This window comes from Nicotiana sylvestris, chromosome 2 (genome assembly GCF_000393655.2).
Source record: "Nicotiana sylvestris chromosome 2, ASM39365v2, whole genome shotgun sequence".
In the NCBI taxonomy this organism is placed as follows: Eukaryota; Viridiplantae; Streptophyta; class Magnoliopsida; order Solanales; family Solanaceae; genus Nicotiana; species Nicotiana sylvestris.
In genome coordinates this window covers 18,461,560-18,478,935 of record NC_091058.1, presented here as the reverse complement: position 1 = coordinate 18,478,935, position 17,376 = coordinate 18,461,560, and positions in this window count along the sequence as shown.

Sequence of the window (17,376 nt, the reverse complement as noted above, 5' to 3'; positions counted from 1 at the left end):
GATTTTTCCTGAAAACCAAAACCAACGATCTACATCAGTCATAATACATTAAACAGGGCAAGTCATGCCCGAGAACTAGCAATCAAAGTATAAAAGCTCAAAATGACCGGTCGGGTCGTTACATCCTCCCCCACTTAAACACACGTTCGTCCTCGAACGTACTCAGAGTTGTTCTAAAAGCCAACCAATAGCTGAATAACTTTACCATGCATAACCTGGGGGTGATCCCACGTCACCCTATCTCATATAGGTGTGATAACACATAGAAGCTGAAATTACACAACCCAATCTAGCCCATGAATCATAGAACCACATTTTCACTTCTGAAACCATCAATACGATCAAAACCTCACACTCATACACTGAATAGGCCCGAACCAGCTGTAATAGCCTATGCCTGCAATCTCAGGTGCAATTATATGATATACCATATAACTCAAACACTCGTAGCGATAACTTCGATTCACAACAACTGCACATAACAACCGAATACCGACAGAAAACCTCTTATCAACTAAAGTCTCATTCCAACACTTCCATATACTGCCAATGATAAATGAAACACGCAATAAACCATAACCATTTCTCAGATCAACCACTCATAAGGCCACTTCTCCTTTGGCAAGGATCATAGCAAATTTCTGAGCCGAACCTCGATATTTATCCTCCCGACATGCTGAAATCGAATCTGTTTGTATTCATTAAAGATCCCAACGATCTCCTCTAATCCAACACACTACTCTAGTGACATGACACATCCGTACAGGCCTAAAACACCACTTGCATAATACGCGCACCAATAAGCAATGATCTGAACATACTCAAATCATGAAAATGACTCAATTGAAAGAGTTGTACCTCAAGCTCACCAGTACCGCCACAACACAAGGCTGAGAACCCATCTCGCATTGTAGGAACATAACACACGAATCTAACCCGCAAGGTCATACCTCCACATAACTTTGCTATGATGCGCGATCATATCCAACACTGTTCCACATGAAACACCTCAAGTCATTATGCTCGAAATCGACAACCACACATAATTTGATGTCTGGAACCAAAGCAATCATTACACGCACGGTGAAACAAATAATATACACCACGCACACCCGATAGGACATAACCAATATGTCGTTCACCGAGCAATACCAAATGTGCCTATAACCAACAAATCATAACGCCTCGCAACACAGAAAGGTAACTCATAGGTCTCCCCAGATTACTAATAAGCTCAATAATAGATGAATCAACACACACAGAGGGAAATGTGGTTGAGTTAATAATACATCATAAGTATTACGGTTGTGGACTGTGAGAAAATAGCTAAGGTTGGTCAGAGGGTAGTATGTGCTATGATTCAGTCGTTGTGAACCTTCGGAGGATTATTTATCTGTTATGTGTGACTAGACTTGATGTATGGTCCATTGGTAGACCTATATGGATGTGTGTTCTGTATCACGACGGTTTGGTTGACTTCGAGTTGCCAATGGTGAGGTCTGAAGTGCATACCGTTATCAAGACACACCATTTAGTAATATCATTTACCTAGTCATCTGAAACTACCTGTGCTGTCTAAGAATTTATGACCTTCCTTTCAAAACTGAATTGCGACCTTACATATGCCAATCCCCGCCCTACAGAACATACCACATATAACATGCCATCCTATGATAAATATGAGAACTTTAAAATTCCTTTCCAAGCCACAATCAACTACATATTCACTAGTCACGAACCTTCCATTGGTCCCATCTAGAAGGAAAATCACTATACATCCCATGTCCACAGAAAATATACATTCCCAAACCGCGGTAAAACCATCAAGAACTCTCTGAGTTCCCTTTTCACAAATCAGGCATGTTAGGACTGAATCCTTCTAACTCGATCAAGCTAAGCAAGTCATCAAAACCTAAGAGCATCGCCGCAAAATACCTGAAAGAACTCATTACCTCGAACACACGCACGGAATTAATCATATCATTACCATACCGATTCGGTCTACTATCAAACTATTATATCTATATAAATTTCCTTCTGATTCATTTTCAACTTGATATTCTCTCTTGCTGTAGCACCACAATTTCTCAACCCAGGATTACCACACGAGACCCAAGCATAAAACCACACTATCTAAGACTCATAAGCCACTGAATACTCTCTTAAATATTCCCAAAAGCACCACATTTGAAATACTTCGCTCTGAAGAACTTCCTGCGGATCTAAATCTGTTACCTCCTAATACTAATACATAGAATCCCACAATTAATATAGAAAACACCACAAGTCTTGACGTCTTCCAAGGAAAACTCAGTTTCTATCCATAAGTATAACTTGAAAGCCTCCAATTATTGCATGTAAAATTTGGAATACAATAGGACCATTCTCTAGAGGCATCCACTCTACTCAAACCGCAGTTAGATTGATTAAACGAACCGAACAACCTGTGCTTCATTTGCACTCCGACACTACAGAATGTGACCTCATTTCAATATAACCAAGCAACTTCCTGCCCTATGCACCGAGCATTCGTTACCAACCACAACTCAAGTCATTCCCTGATTCTCGTACACCCATAAAGCATAACATAGCCTTTATTGAAATTTTTCTTTATTCGAGCCACAACTGATTTACAAATACGCCTCGAACTGGAACCATTAGAGCACATAACCGTGCAATCAACTATTCAATAGCGGACTCCCCCACTTGGCTCGAAGCCATAGATCAACACACGCTCAATAACTCATAACGATTATACTCTATTGATGCCATGATACCATAATGAGATTAAACTCAAATCTTTTATAAGCTTGTGAAAACACAGATCATCTAGAATTTTAATTCCTCTGCAAATCTCGCATTCCACTCTCGCAACAGTTACACTCACTCACTAAGCGACCCAATTTAAGTTGCAACACATATCCTTCACTCGCAAATCTAACAGACACATAAGGATCGTATAACCTCGAAAAACTTTGCATGAGATAACCCACCTTCTTCGCCTTAAACTAACATTTATGTATACCTTCCACCGTCATAACCATTACGTAGTCACTTAGTCTTCCTGAGTCTGAACTCATACCAAAACATGAAATTTACTTCACTCCCAACTAGGACACATGAAAAGACTCTTTGCACACCCATAACTCAGAGCTACACATCCAATCACAATGGAAATTATACACTTAATAGTTCATCTATCATCCCGCAGACCTTCCTCGTCACTTCCAAGTTACATAGATACATCTCACAGTACTAACATACTCATCACGTAGCTAACCAGCCGTCACTCCTACTAATAGGGACAATACCGAACATTTAAGTTCAAAACACTTGCTCACACAATCAGCACCTCAGTGCTCAAGCCATAGGCAAAGATCCGGCCTCAAGTCCTCCAGACTGGCCCAACATCAACTCACAGAGATCGCATCTCGCCCCTTGATCAGGGAATCACAAGCCATCGATGCACATCTGATATCGAGCGCTCAAGCGCGCATACGAACGCGTGGAAAGAGTTCAAGGAGTTACCTTTCAAGGTGAATCAATGACGCACGATAAGAATTCAAGAATGTGAAGTTTTTCCTAAAGTTTCTGCAGCCTCTCGAGGATAAATACAGACGTCTCTGTACCGATCCGCGAGACTCTACTAAACCTGCTCATGACTTGTGAGACCTATGTAACCTAGGCTCTGATACCAACTTGTCACGACCCCAAACCGGCCCGGTCGTGATGGCGCCTCTCGTGAAGACAAGGCCAGCTGACACAACACTCACCTTAAACCCTTTAAGCATTAAGAGTCATTTTTAAGTCTTTAAATTAAACAATGTTTCATAATAAAATCCTGGAATAACAGTGCGAAATAAAATACCAGCCCGACATCGGGGTGTCACTAGTCATGAGCAACTATCAAGGTCTGAATACAACAAAAGTCTAAAAATATATTAAATACAGTAACAACAACGAGGGGAAGGAAGCGGTACTATGAACGTCATGCAACCACCTTGCTAACTTTGATGACTCCGCAGCTGAGCTATCAACACCCGCTACCAGGTTCCAATATACCTGAATCTGCACACAAGGTGCAGGGAGTAATGTGAGTAATCCAACCTAGTAAGTAATAAGAGTAAAATAAAGGCTGAGCAGTAGGAAATAATGAATTCACATTCACGTTAGGCTCAATAACACAACAAGCCTTCAAATCATAATACGAGTCAATCTTCCCTTTTAAAATCCAGGTTTTAGTAAAAGTTATTTTGAAATACTTTCCAGCAGTTTTGGTAGGGGTTCAATACCATTTAAGATAATAATAGAGATTAAAGCCATAATCGGCCCCTCGGGCAAAACATAGTTTGTAAAACAGCCCCTCAGGCAAAACAGTAATCATAAACACTTCATAACTTAAAAATCTCAGTGGAAATAACCAATGCCAAATCAGTGATTAATTTCTGAACATCTCATAAACCCCAGTTTAAATAAAAGTTGTTTTAAAACAATTGTTCAACTTTCCGACAGAGGCTCAATATAAAGATGAGTAAAAACAGTCGATAAATCAACATATTCTATAGAAATTCACTTTAAAGAGGAGTGAAATCAATAAGTCCATAAACAGGCCTCTCAGGCAAAAACATCACTCATATGCATGTATATATCTATCGCCCCTCGGGCTAGCCTCTCTGTCACTCGTGACTCAACTCTTACCAATCAGTACTCGCACTCAGCATTCACGCTCAATTGGTACCATATAGTAACCGCTGCGGCGTGCAGCCCGATCCGTATATCTCTCACAATAACTGAAATCAAAGTAACCGCTGCGACGTGCAGCCCGATCCATGCATCTCTGTGGTGCACAACCCGATCCATATAAATAGTCGACTGCGCTCACTGGGGGTGTGCGGACTCCGGAGAGGCTCCAACAGCCCAAGCGCTATATTGCTGCGACGCGCAGCCCGATCTATATAAGTATCGTTGCGGCGTGCAGCCCGATCCATATATATATATATATATTATTGCAGCGTGCAACCCGATCCATAGATATATAATCCTCACAACTAGGCCCTCGGCCTCTCTCAGTCATTAACCTCATCATCAGACTCTCAGTCTATCTCAGTCATCAATCTCACAATCAGACCCTCGGTCTATCTCAGTAAAACAGGGAACTCGGCCCAAAATAATTTCCACATTTTAAGAACATAGTGATACAACCAGATTTGAGCAGTAAACAGGTAAAACATGACTGAGAATATGATTTCAAACAAATAGAGTGAGGAAAGATAGTAAAAATACCCCTAAGGGTCTCAACAAGTCGGCACAAGGCCCCAACATGGCATACAACCCAAAAATATAATAATGTCAAACAATTATCTATCAAATACGCATTAAAATATTCGTTCGGGATGGACTAGGTCACAATCCCCAATGGTGTTCTACCCCACGCTCGTCATCCAGCGTGCAAGTCACCTTAAAGTAACACAACGACGTATAATGCGGGGTTTCAAACCCTCAGGACAGTATTTACAAACATTACTTACCTCGATCCGGTCCAAAATCTAGCCTGCGATGCCTCGCCCGCACGAATCAACCTTCAGATGCTTCAAATCTAGCCACAATCCGTACATAATCATTAAAATACGCAAGTGCTATTGTCCCACCACGAGTCCAACCATACCAAAATTACTAAATTCCGATAACAATTCAGCCTCTAAATCTAGAATTTTCGTTTTTGAAAAGTTTACAAATTTTCTCCAATTTCTTCCATTTGATTCATTAATTCTTGATGAAAATAACCATTGAATCATTAAATATAATCACTTTTGGATATAGAACACTTACCCCAATCCATATGGTGAAAATCGCTTCGAAAATCACTTCAATCCGAGTTCCACAGCTCCAAAAATGAGAAAATTCTCGGACTGCCCGAATCATACACTGTCCAGAAATTTTCGCGGTTAGTGTTCACACATTTTACTATTCACAGATACTGTTCACACAGGTGTGGTTACTGTTCACACGTGCGAATAATGAAGAAACTGCCCAGAAAATTGCAGTAGCTTTTCTTTTCACTAAAAAGGCTCTAACTCCATCATACGAACTCGGAATTCGATGATTTTTATTCCTATGAGTCACAAATAATAATACGAACATATCCCTTTAGTCGAAACTCAATTCGAAGCCCATTTGCTTCGTTCGATACCCATTTCGCTCGTTAAACAATTAACTCATGTTTCGCGTTAAAAACCCAATTGCGACTTGATGAAATTAGACCAAACTTTTCAGATCAGTCCTATAATTAATTATCAAAATTCCGGAAGTCTCAAAATCAAATTTCGATCTCTAGAACTAAAAATGGACCTTTGGATCATTACATGCTTATGCTCAAAACGACAAAAATCTTCCAAAAACTCTTCCAAAACTTATCCTAGCCTCATGGGACCCCAACCAAACATGCCAACATAATTCATAACATCATTCAAACCTGTTCCAATCATCAAAACACCTCAAACAACATCAAATTACCCAAAACTCATCGAATCCAAGCCTAAGTTTCAAAAAAATTCCGAAATACACTTTCGATCAAAAACCCGACCAAACAATGTCCGAATAACCTGAAATTTTGCACACAGATCATAAATGACATAACGAAGCTACAACAACTATCGAAATTCTATTCCGACCCTCGAATCAAAATCTCACCTATCAACCGGAATTCGCGAAAGTACTAACTTTGCCAATTCAAGCCAAATCCTTCCACAGACTTCCAAAATGCATTATGATCGCGCTTCTAAGTCATAAATCATCCAACGAAACTATCCAAATCATAAAATTTCCGATCCGAGCTCATATAGAAATAAGTCAATTCTTAGTCAACCTTTCAAATTCAAAGCTTTCAACTGAGATTGTTCCTTCAAATTCATTCCGATTTTTCCTGAAAACCAAAACCAACGATCTACATCAGTCATAATACGTTACACGAGGCAAGTCATGCCCGAGAACTGGCGATCAAAGTATAAAAACTCAAAATAATCGGTCGGGTCGTTACAAGATGATAGCAATCTAAAAAGTAATATCACAAAACCACAAGAACAATATCTATCAGAATATCACCATAACAAAACAAATAATGACTAAACAATTAAAGCATACCTGAGTTTTCCCAGAATGATACCATTTTCATACCTATAAAAAGCGATATCATATTCATACCTATCCAGTATAAAACCTTTTAGTAGTGAGCAAACACATGTCCAACGGAAAGAAAAAGGATAAAAAAATACAAGCTAATCAGGGAACATATTTTTTTTCCTAGAACGAATCTTTTAACTGAAAACAAAAAAAAAGAATGTTGAATTATATCATTCTTAGTAACGATATTGTCCAGAGAGGAAAATACGAGGAGCACCAACTTCATCAAGAGAAAATCCATCAAGATTTAATTTCTTGCACAAGTCCTGTAGCTTTTAGTCATAGATATGATATTTATTCAAGCTAAAGAAGCCTCGTAAGGTTGTGCAAAAAGAATATTATGGAGACTCATTTTTTTGGTTATAGGGGAAGCCAAAAATTCACATTGGTAAAAACTTACCCGCACCGGATATTTATACCAAACCAATAGATACATGACATGTGTCTTGCATATGGACTTCAATCATTTAACTAGTAAATTATATGCATTCTCATCTAATTAAATTAATTAACTATAGTAAGCTAATATAGTTTGGTGTAAATACCCGGTGTGGATAAGTATTTGTCATTCACATCCTAGTTTGGATGACTTTTGATTTTTTTCATTCTTACCACCCATCCCCCTTCAATATACAAACATCACATAATGCAGACAAGAGACTTGAAGTTTCTTTTGTAAAAAATCAAAACCTCACATATCTCCATTCTCTTCCAGAGAAGCATTTTCAACTCTTTCACTAGGGTCATTGATGGTCGGATCTACTAGTCTCACTCCTGTATAAACTCCCTAAATTGAACACACTTCAATATTATATCTTGAGTTGGTTTATCTATAACCATTAGGCATAGAAGAAATTGAACGTAGACTAATTTAACAAAAATTTATGACTAACCTCATTGGAACTGAAAATATTAAGGGGGAAAAAGCACGGCCAGCTTCTAAACAATCCTTCAAGTGCAGCTAGGGCTTTTTGTTTTACAACTTCAAATCTATAAATATATAGAGTATAACAACAAAAATCCGTACAAAAATTATGTACAGATCTTAAAATAAAAGCATTGAGACACCCAAAAAGTATTAGTAACGAGAAATTAAAAGAAATGGGTCTGACAAGATAAACACACAAGCGATGGAAGTGGAGTGAACCACTTCAATAAAGGAAATGAAGGGGCAGAAAGTCGATGGAGGCAGCTTCAGTGGGTGTCGCGGTCGACTCAGTGCAAGACCATCTCAGTTTCTTTCAATGCCTTATCTCAGTTTTTTGAATGGTGTACTTGGTCGCTGCTAGCCGACCGAGGGGTCGATAGTGAAGTAGGGTAACAACAACGGAGGTGGCCTTGAAGCAATATACATGGTGGATGCTATGATGTATGATTGAGAAATTTTCATTAGGGAAATATTTTAGCGGTCAGAATTGAGGGGAAATTTTGCGTTGCCTCTTCAGAACTAGGGGGAAATTTTCAGTAGAAGAATAATGGGGGTGTTATTGTGACGACCCGGCCAGTCATCCCATGAATTACCGCTCCGTTTCCCTCATTTCTGCTTCTTTATACTTTGTTATCTGTGTTTTATGTGAGCGAGTTGGGTAGTTTGCGTTCGGAGTGGATTTGGTAAGAAATAAGACACTTAGTCTCTTTCAAGAAAGTTTAAGTTGGAAAAGTCAACCGGATGTTGACTTATGTATTAGAGGGCTCAGATGTGAGTTTCGATGGTTCGGTTAGCTTCGGGAGGTGATGTACGACTTAGGAGTGTGATCGGAATCGATTTTGGAAGTCCGGTGTAAAATTAGGCTTGAATTAGCGAAGTTAGTATTTTGGCGATTTCTGGTTGGTAGGTGAGATTTTGATCCGAAGGATGGAATGGAATTCCGAGAGTTGCAGCAACTTCGTTATGTCATTTGGGATGTGTGCGCAAAATTTCAGGTCATACGGACATGCTTTGGTTGGGGTTTTGATCAAAAACGTATTTCGGAAGATTTCTCAAAAATTAGGCTTTAATCCGATGTGTTTTGAGTAATTTGATGTTGTTTGAGGTGCTTTGATGATTGGAACAAGTTTGAATAAGGTATTGGGTCATGTTGGTGCTTTTGATTGAGGCCCTGAGGGCCTCAGGGTGATTTCGGATGGCTAACGGGAAGTTTTTGGAACTTGAGTGATGGCAGATTTTCTGCTGCTTCTGGTATCTCCGCACCTGCGGATTTGGGACCGTAGGTGCGGTTCCACACATGTGGAAGAAGAGCCGCAGAAGCGGTTTGGGAAGAATAGCCAGGGACCGCAGATGCGGCACATGACCGCACCTACGGAGTCGCAAATGCGGCTCATGGACCGCAGATGCGGAACCTGGTCCCCTAAGTGATTTTCGTAGATACGGAGGAATTACCGCAAAAGTGGTACCGCAGGAGCGGTGGTGGAGTCGCAGATGCGAAAACCTCTAGGCAGAAAGTTTATAAGTTATTTTGACCGCAATTTTGAGCCATTTTTCCTCCATAGCTGAGTATTTTGAGAACTTTTTGAAGGTGATTAAAGAGGGATTCAAGGAGAATTGATTGGAGGTAAGATTTTCGAACCTAAAACTCAAATCTATTGTGAAATTAACCTAGAAATTCTTGGAACTTAAGCAAAAAATGGAAGAACTAGGGCTTGGGATTTTGAACTTTTAAATTTGGATTTGAATGACCATTTGAGGTCGGAATTGAGAACTTTTGGTATGTATGAACTCGTGGGATGATAAGGAATCTAATGATGTGAAAATTTTTGAGTTACGAGAAGTGGGCCCGGGGCTCGGGTTTTGCTAATTTCGGAATTTTTGATATTTTTTGATTGTTTTCGCTTGGAATTTGTTCCCTTAGCATATTGTGACGTATTCGTTTTGATTTTGGATAGATTCGACGCACGTGGAGGCCGATTCGAGGGGCAAAGGCATCGCAAGCTAGAGTTGTAGCCGGTTCGAGGTGAGTAATGATTGTAAATAATGTCCTGAGGGTTTGAAACCCCGGATTGCACATCGTAGTGTTGTATTGAGGTGAGACACACGCTGGGTAATGAGCGTGAGGTATTTTACTATAGGGGATTGTGATTTGGTCCATCCCAATTGATGATTTTACCGCATATTTGACTGGAACTTATTTGTTATCATCATGATTTGGGCTGATTGTCATATTTGGGCTTCGTGCCAACTATTTGAACCATCCGGGGATTTTTATCACTAATTCCTCACTGTTTGACTTATTACTTGAATTCAGTCCTGTTGATATTTACTGTTTTACAAATTCAACCACTTTTATTCGTATTTGAACTTAAATGATATTTCTAAATGATGTTTTGGGTTGAGAACTACTATTTTACTAATGCTCGATGGGTTTGTGATGATTTTCGGACTGAGTGAGGCCGAGGGCCATATATGAGGATATGCTGAGTGATATGAGGCCGAGGGCCTGAAATACTTTTTTTATACGCCACGATGTGGCTTGATTGATATAAGGCCGAGGGACTAGATTGGATGCCACGAGATGAATTGATATTGCGCTTGGGCCGTAAGGGGCCCCTTCGGAGTCTGCACCTCCACAGTGAGTTCGGGTACCTATCATGATTTGAGAGTGAGCCCGAGGGGATGATGTTGTACTGAAAGTGAGCCTGATGGGCTGATATTATACCGAGAGTGAGCCCGAGGGGCTGATACTGTTCTGAGTGATTGTTATTGTGCTCAAGGGGTGGATTTATACTTGTTATTTACCTGTTAAATTACCTGTTTTACTTGGTTTAAAGGAACTTCATTTGATTTCTTCATGGATTTACTGCCTTAAGTGATTTTACTGCTTGATATAGAATTGCTTTGTGCCTTTACGTGTTTTCTTGCTTTCAGCCATTATTTATGATTATTACTCACTGAGTCGGAGTACTCACATTACTCCCTGCACCGTGTGTGCAGATTCAGGCGTCGTAGAGTTCGCTCATGAGTGCTTATCCTCCCAGTTCAGGCAGTGTTTTCGAAGACTACGAGGTAGCTATTGGCATCCGCAGCCCCCGTGCCTCCCTTATCTTACTATTTTCATGTTCTTGAACTTCTGTAACAGATTTCATATCTAGTAGACTGGTATCCGGAACTATTAGTTGCTCATGACTTGTGACACCTCGGTTTGGGCTGTGTCGGGATGGTTTCTACTATTGTTATCGTTATTTCCGCAAATTATGGTTATTATATCATGTTTTAAAACTATTTACGGTATTTAACTGTTTAAAAAAGGTGTTCTGTTTTGGTCTGGCTAGCCTTATCTTCACAAGAGGCGCCATTACGACCGGGTTCCGGGTTAGGGTTGTGACAAGTTGGTATCAGAGCCTAGGTTACATAGGTCTCACGAGTCATGAGCGGGTTTAGTAGAGTCTCGCGGATCGGTACGGAGACGTCTGTATTTATCCTCGAGAGGCTGCAGAACCTTTTTAGGAAAAACTTCATATTCTTGAAATTCTTATCGTGCAGCTTTGTTGATCCGAGAACTAAACTTATGTTATTTTATCCTCTCACAGATGGTGAGGACGCGAGCTACCGAACCAGGTGGACGACCACTAGTGCCACCCACTGAGGCCACCAGAGGTCGTGGATGCGGTCGTGGTCGTGGCAGAGACAAAGCAGCGAGGGCAACACCTGTTGATCCACCAGCTGCCCCAGCTTCGGATCAGGCTCCAGCAACACCAGTTCAGGCACCAGCTGTGCCCATCGTGATCTCAGGTCTACAGGAGGCCTTGGCACAGATCTTGACAGTTTGCACTGGACTGGCTCAGGCAGTTTCAGCCACTACAGCAGCAGCTACTTCACAGGCTGGGGGAGGCAATCAGACCCCTGCTGCTCGCACGCCTGAGCAGGTAGTGCAGGGACTACAGACACCGGAGACACCTCCAGCCCAGTCGATTGCACCAGCTCAGGAGTTCATTGTGCCAGTTATGCCGGATGATGAGCAGCGTCGTTTTGAGAGGTTTGGTAGACTCCAACCTCCGTCAGTCAGTGGTGTTGAGGGCGAGGATGCCCAGTGTTTTCTAAATAAGTGTCAGCGGATGCTCCGTACAGCAGGGATTCTCGAGTCTAGTGGTGTGGCATTTACCACCTTTCAGTTTACTGGGGCTGCCTTCACTTGGTGGGAGGCATATGAGAGGCATAGGCCGGTTGGTGCAGCGCCCCTTACTTGGCATGAGTTCTCCGTTCTCTTTCTGGAGAAGTATGTGTCGTAGTCTTGCAGAGAGGAGCTGCGTCGACAGTTTGAGTGGTTGAGACAAGGGGATATGACTATGTCACAATATGAGTCGAGGTTTTCTAAGTTGGTCGTCATGCCGTCTGGATGGTTCCGACAGATCGTGAGAGGATCAGGAGATTTGTTGACGGCCTTGACTAGCATCTCCATATTCTGATGACTAGAGAGAGAGTATTGGGTGCTACGTTTGAGGAGGTGGTTGATATTGCTCGCAAGATTGAGACGGTTCGCCATCATGATCGAGAGGAGAGGGAGGCCAAAAGGCCTCGAGGATCAGGCAGTTATAGTGGTGCTCCTTCGAGGGGCCAGTCCCAGCATGGTAGAGGTCATTCTTTCAGGCCTGCTTAGTCGGCCCGTCCAGAGTATCGCGGGGTTTCTTCAGGTCGTGGTTATCATGGGTCTCAGCAGGGCCAGCCTTCACTCAGCGCCCTCCCAGCTCAAAGTTCATCTCGTACCTCATCGGCTCAGGGTTCTTCCATGCCGAGTGCATCAGCTAGTCACTCCGGTGCAAGGGGTTCCCTTCAGTCCCCTTCTCTAGCACCTGGGAGTTGTTTTGAGTGTGGAGAGTTTGGGCATGTGTGGAGGTAGTGTCCTCATCATGTTGCTAGTTCGTCCCAACAGAGGGGTCAGCCCTCGACTGTTGCTCCAGTTATTTCACCACCCGCCCAGCTAGCTAGGGGTGGAGGTCAGGTAGCCAGGGGTCGCCCCAAAGGGGGAGGACGATCAGGGGGCAGCCAGGCCCGTTTCTATGTACTTCCAGGCAAGCCAGATGTCATTGCTTCAGATGTTGTCATTACAGGTATTGTTTTAGTCTGCCACAGAGATGCCTCTGTATTATTTGATCCCGGTTCCACCTTTTCTTATGTGTCATCATACTTTGCTCGTTATTTGGGTACGCCCCGTGAGTTTCTTGATTTACCTATTCATGTATCTACCTCGGTGGGCGATACTGTTGTTGTAGACCGTATGTACTGGTCATGTGTGGTGACTATTGGGGATCTAGAGACCCGAGTGGATCTATTGCTATTGAGCATGGTGGATTTTAATGTCATTTTAGGCATGTATTGATTATCTTCGTGTCGTGCTATTCTAGAATGCCATGCTAAGACAGTCACTTTGGCTATGCCGGGTGTACCGCGGATCGAGTGGCGTAGTGTGACTGATTATGTTCCTAGTAGAGTGATCTCTTTCTTGAAGGCCCAGCGTATGGTTGAGAAGGGTTGCCTTTCATATTTGGCGTTTGTGAGGGACGTCGGAGCTGAGGCTCCTAGTATTGATTCTGTCCCAGTTGTGAGGGATTTTCCCAATGTTTTTCCTGCAGACCTGCCGGGCATGCCACCGGATAGGGATATTGATTTTGGTATTGACCTGGTGCCAGTCACTCAGCCCATTTCTATTCTGTCGTATCGTATGGCACCAGCGGAGTTGAAAGAATTGAAGGAGCGGCTTCAGGAACTCCTAGATAAAGAGTTTATTCGGCCTAGTGTGTCACCTTGGGGTGCGCCTGTTCTGTTTGTGGAAAAAAAAAGGATAGCACAATGCGAATGTGCATCGATTATAGGCAATTGAACAAGGTAACAATTAAGAACAAGTATTATTTGCCTCGCATTGATGATTTATTTGACCAGCTTCAGGGAGCGAGAGTGTTCTCCAAGATTGATCTCCGTTCGGGCGATCACCAGTTGAAGATCAGGGATTCAGATATTCTTAAGACTGTTTTCAGGACCAGATATGGTCATTACGAGTTCCTTGTGATGTCTTTCGGGCTAACCAATGCCCCCGCAGCGTTCATGCATTTGATGAACAATGTATTTGGGCCTTATCTGGATTCATTCGTTATCATATTCATTGATGATATTCTGGTGTACTCGCATAGTTAGGAGGAGCACGCGGAGCATATGCGAGTGGTATTGCAGAGATTGAGGGAGGATAGGTTTTATGCAAAGTTCTCTAAGTGTGAGTTTTGGCTCGGTTCAGTGGCTTTCTTGGGACACGTGGTGTCCAACGAGGGTATTCAGGTTGATTCGAAGAAGATAGAGGCGGTTTAGAGTTGGCCTAGACCGTCCTCAGCCACAGAGATTCGTAGTTTTCTTGGGTTGGCAGGCTATTATCGCCGGTTTGTTCAGGGATTCTCATCCATTGCATCGCCCTTGACCAAGTTGACTCAAAAGGGTGCTCCATTTGTATGGTCGAACAAGTGTGAGGAAAGCTTTCAGAAGCTCAAGACAACTTTGACCACAACTCCAGTATTGGTTTTGACATCAGCTTCAAGTTCATATACCGTATATTGTGATGCCTTGAGAGTTGGGATTGGTTATGTATTGATGTAGGAGGGTAGAGTTATTGTGTATGCTTCTCGATAGTTGAAGCCCCATGAGAAAAACTACCTCGTTCATGACTTGGAGTTGGCTGCCATAGTTTATGCATTGAAGATTTGGAGGCATTACTTGTATGGCGTATCTTGTGAGATATTCACTTATCACCGTAGTCTTCAGCATTTGTTCAAGCAAAAGGATCTTAATTTGAGGCAACGAAGATGGTTAGAGTTGCTTAAGGATTATGATATTATCATATTGTATCACCCGGGGAAGGCCAATATGGTGGCTGATGCTTTGAGCCGAAAGGCAGTGAGTATGAGGAGTTTGGCATATATTCCAGTTGGGGAGAGACCCCTTGCGATTGATGTTCAGGCCTTGGCCAATCGATTTGTAAGATTAGATATTTCGGAGCCCAGCCGGGTGTTGGCTTGCGTGGTTTCTTGGTCTTCCTTATTTGATCGTACCAGAGAGCGCCAGTATGATGATCTACATTTGCTTGTCCTTAAGGACAAAGTGCAGCATGATGATGCTAGAGACGTGACCATTGGTGATGATGGTGTGTTAAAGTTGTAGGGTCGGATTTGTGTGCCCAATGTGAATAGGCTTCAGGAGTTGATTCTGGATGAGTCCCATAGCTCGCGGTATTCTATCCATCCGGGTCCTGCGAAGATGTATCAGGATTTGAGGTAGCACTATTGGTGGAGAAGAATGAAGAAAGATATCGTGAGATTTGTAGCTCGGTGTCTCAATTGTCAGCAGGTGAAATATGAGCATCAGAGACCGGGTGGTTTGCTTCAACAGATGGTTATTCCCGAGTGGAAGTGGGAGAGGATTACTATGGACTTTGTTGTTGGACTTCCTCGGACTTTGAAGAAGTTCGATGCTATTTGGGTGATTGTGGATCGGCTGACCAAGTCCGCACACTTCATTCTTGTGTGTACTACTTATTTTTCAGAGTGGTTAGCAGAGATATATATCCGAGAGATTGTTTAGTTGCATGGTTTTCCGGTTTCCATCATCTCAGATAGAGGTACCAGTTTACTTCCCAGTTTTGGAAGTCTGTTCAGCGAGAGTTGGGTACTCAGGTGGAGTTGAGCACAACTTTTCATCCTCAGACGGACGGGCAGTCCGAGCGTACTATTCAGATACTGGAGGACATGTTGCTTGCTTGTGTTATTGATTTCGTAGGTGCATGGGATAAGTTTCTACTGCTTGTAGAGTTTGCTTACAACAACAACTACCAGTCGAGTATTTAGATGGCTCTATATGAGGCTTTGTACGGGAGGCGGTGTATATCTCCAGTTGGTTGGTTCGAGCCTGACAAGGCTAGGCTATTGGGGACAGATTTGGTTCAGGATGCCTTAGAGAAGGTGAAGGTGATTCAGGAGAGGCTTCGTACAACGCAGTCGCGTCAGAAGAGTTATGGGGACCGAAAGGTTCGGGATGCGTCCTATATGGTGAGTGAGAAGGTCTTGTTGAAGGTTTCGCCCATGAAGGGTGTTATGAGATTTGGGAAAAAAAGGAAATTGAGTCCTCGGTTTATGGGGCCTTTTGAGGTGCTTCAGAGGATTGGAGAGGTGGCTTATAAGCTTGCTTTGCCACCCAACTTGTCGAGTGTGCATCCGGTATTTCATGTTTCTATGCTCCGAAAGTATATTGGGGATTCGTCTCATGTTTTGGACTTCAGCACAGTTCAATTGGATGATGATTTGACCTTTGATGTGGAGCCAGTATTTATTTTGGGACGTCATGTTCGAAAGTTGAGGTCAAAGGATATAACTTCAATGAAAGTACAGTGGAAAGGTCGGCCAGTGGAGGAGGCTACCTGGAAGACCGAGCGGGATATGCGGAGCATATATCCTCACCTATTCGAGGCTTCAGGTATGTTCCTTGACTCGTTCGAGGATGAACGTTTGTTTAAGTTGGGGAGGATGTGACGACCCGGCCAATCGTCCCATGAATTACTGCTCCGTTTCCCCCATTTTTGCTTCCTTATGCTTTGTTATCCGTGTTTTATGTGAGCAAGTTGGGTAGTTTGCATTCTGAGTAGATTTGGTAAGAAATGAGACATTTAGTCTCTTTCAAGAAGGTTTAAGTTAGAAAAGTCAACCGGATGTTGACTTATGTGTTAGAGGACTCGAATGTGAGTTCTGATGGTTCAGTTAGCTTCGGGAGGTGATTTATGACTTAGGAGTATGATCGGAATTGATTTTGGAAGTCCGATGTAGAATTAGGCTTAAATTGGCGAAGTTAGTATTTTGGCGATTTCCGGTTGGTAGGTGAGATTTTGATCCGAGGGTCGGAATGGAATTCCGAGAGTTGCAGTAACTTCATTGCAGTAACTTCGTTATGTCATTTACAATGTTGTTCAAATTTCATACAATAGTTAAATGAATAAAAGAAAACTAAATAAATAACAGAATACAATTTTTCTACAATTTCTACAATGTAATGTATGTCATATCTTTTTCTTCTTCATCTTCGAGTTTCAATCTGAAATTCAGCCAAAACCAACTCTAATCTTCACCAAAACCCCTTAAAATTGAGATATAAACTCCAAACCATATTCCCAATTATTTGCAACAACACCCAATCCAAACAAATAATGATTTTTAAAAACCCAAATTCGAATTCAA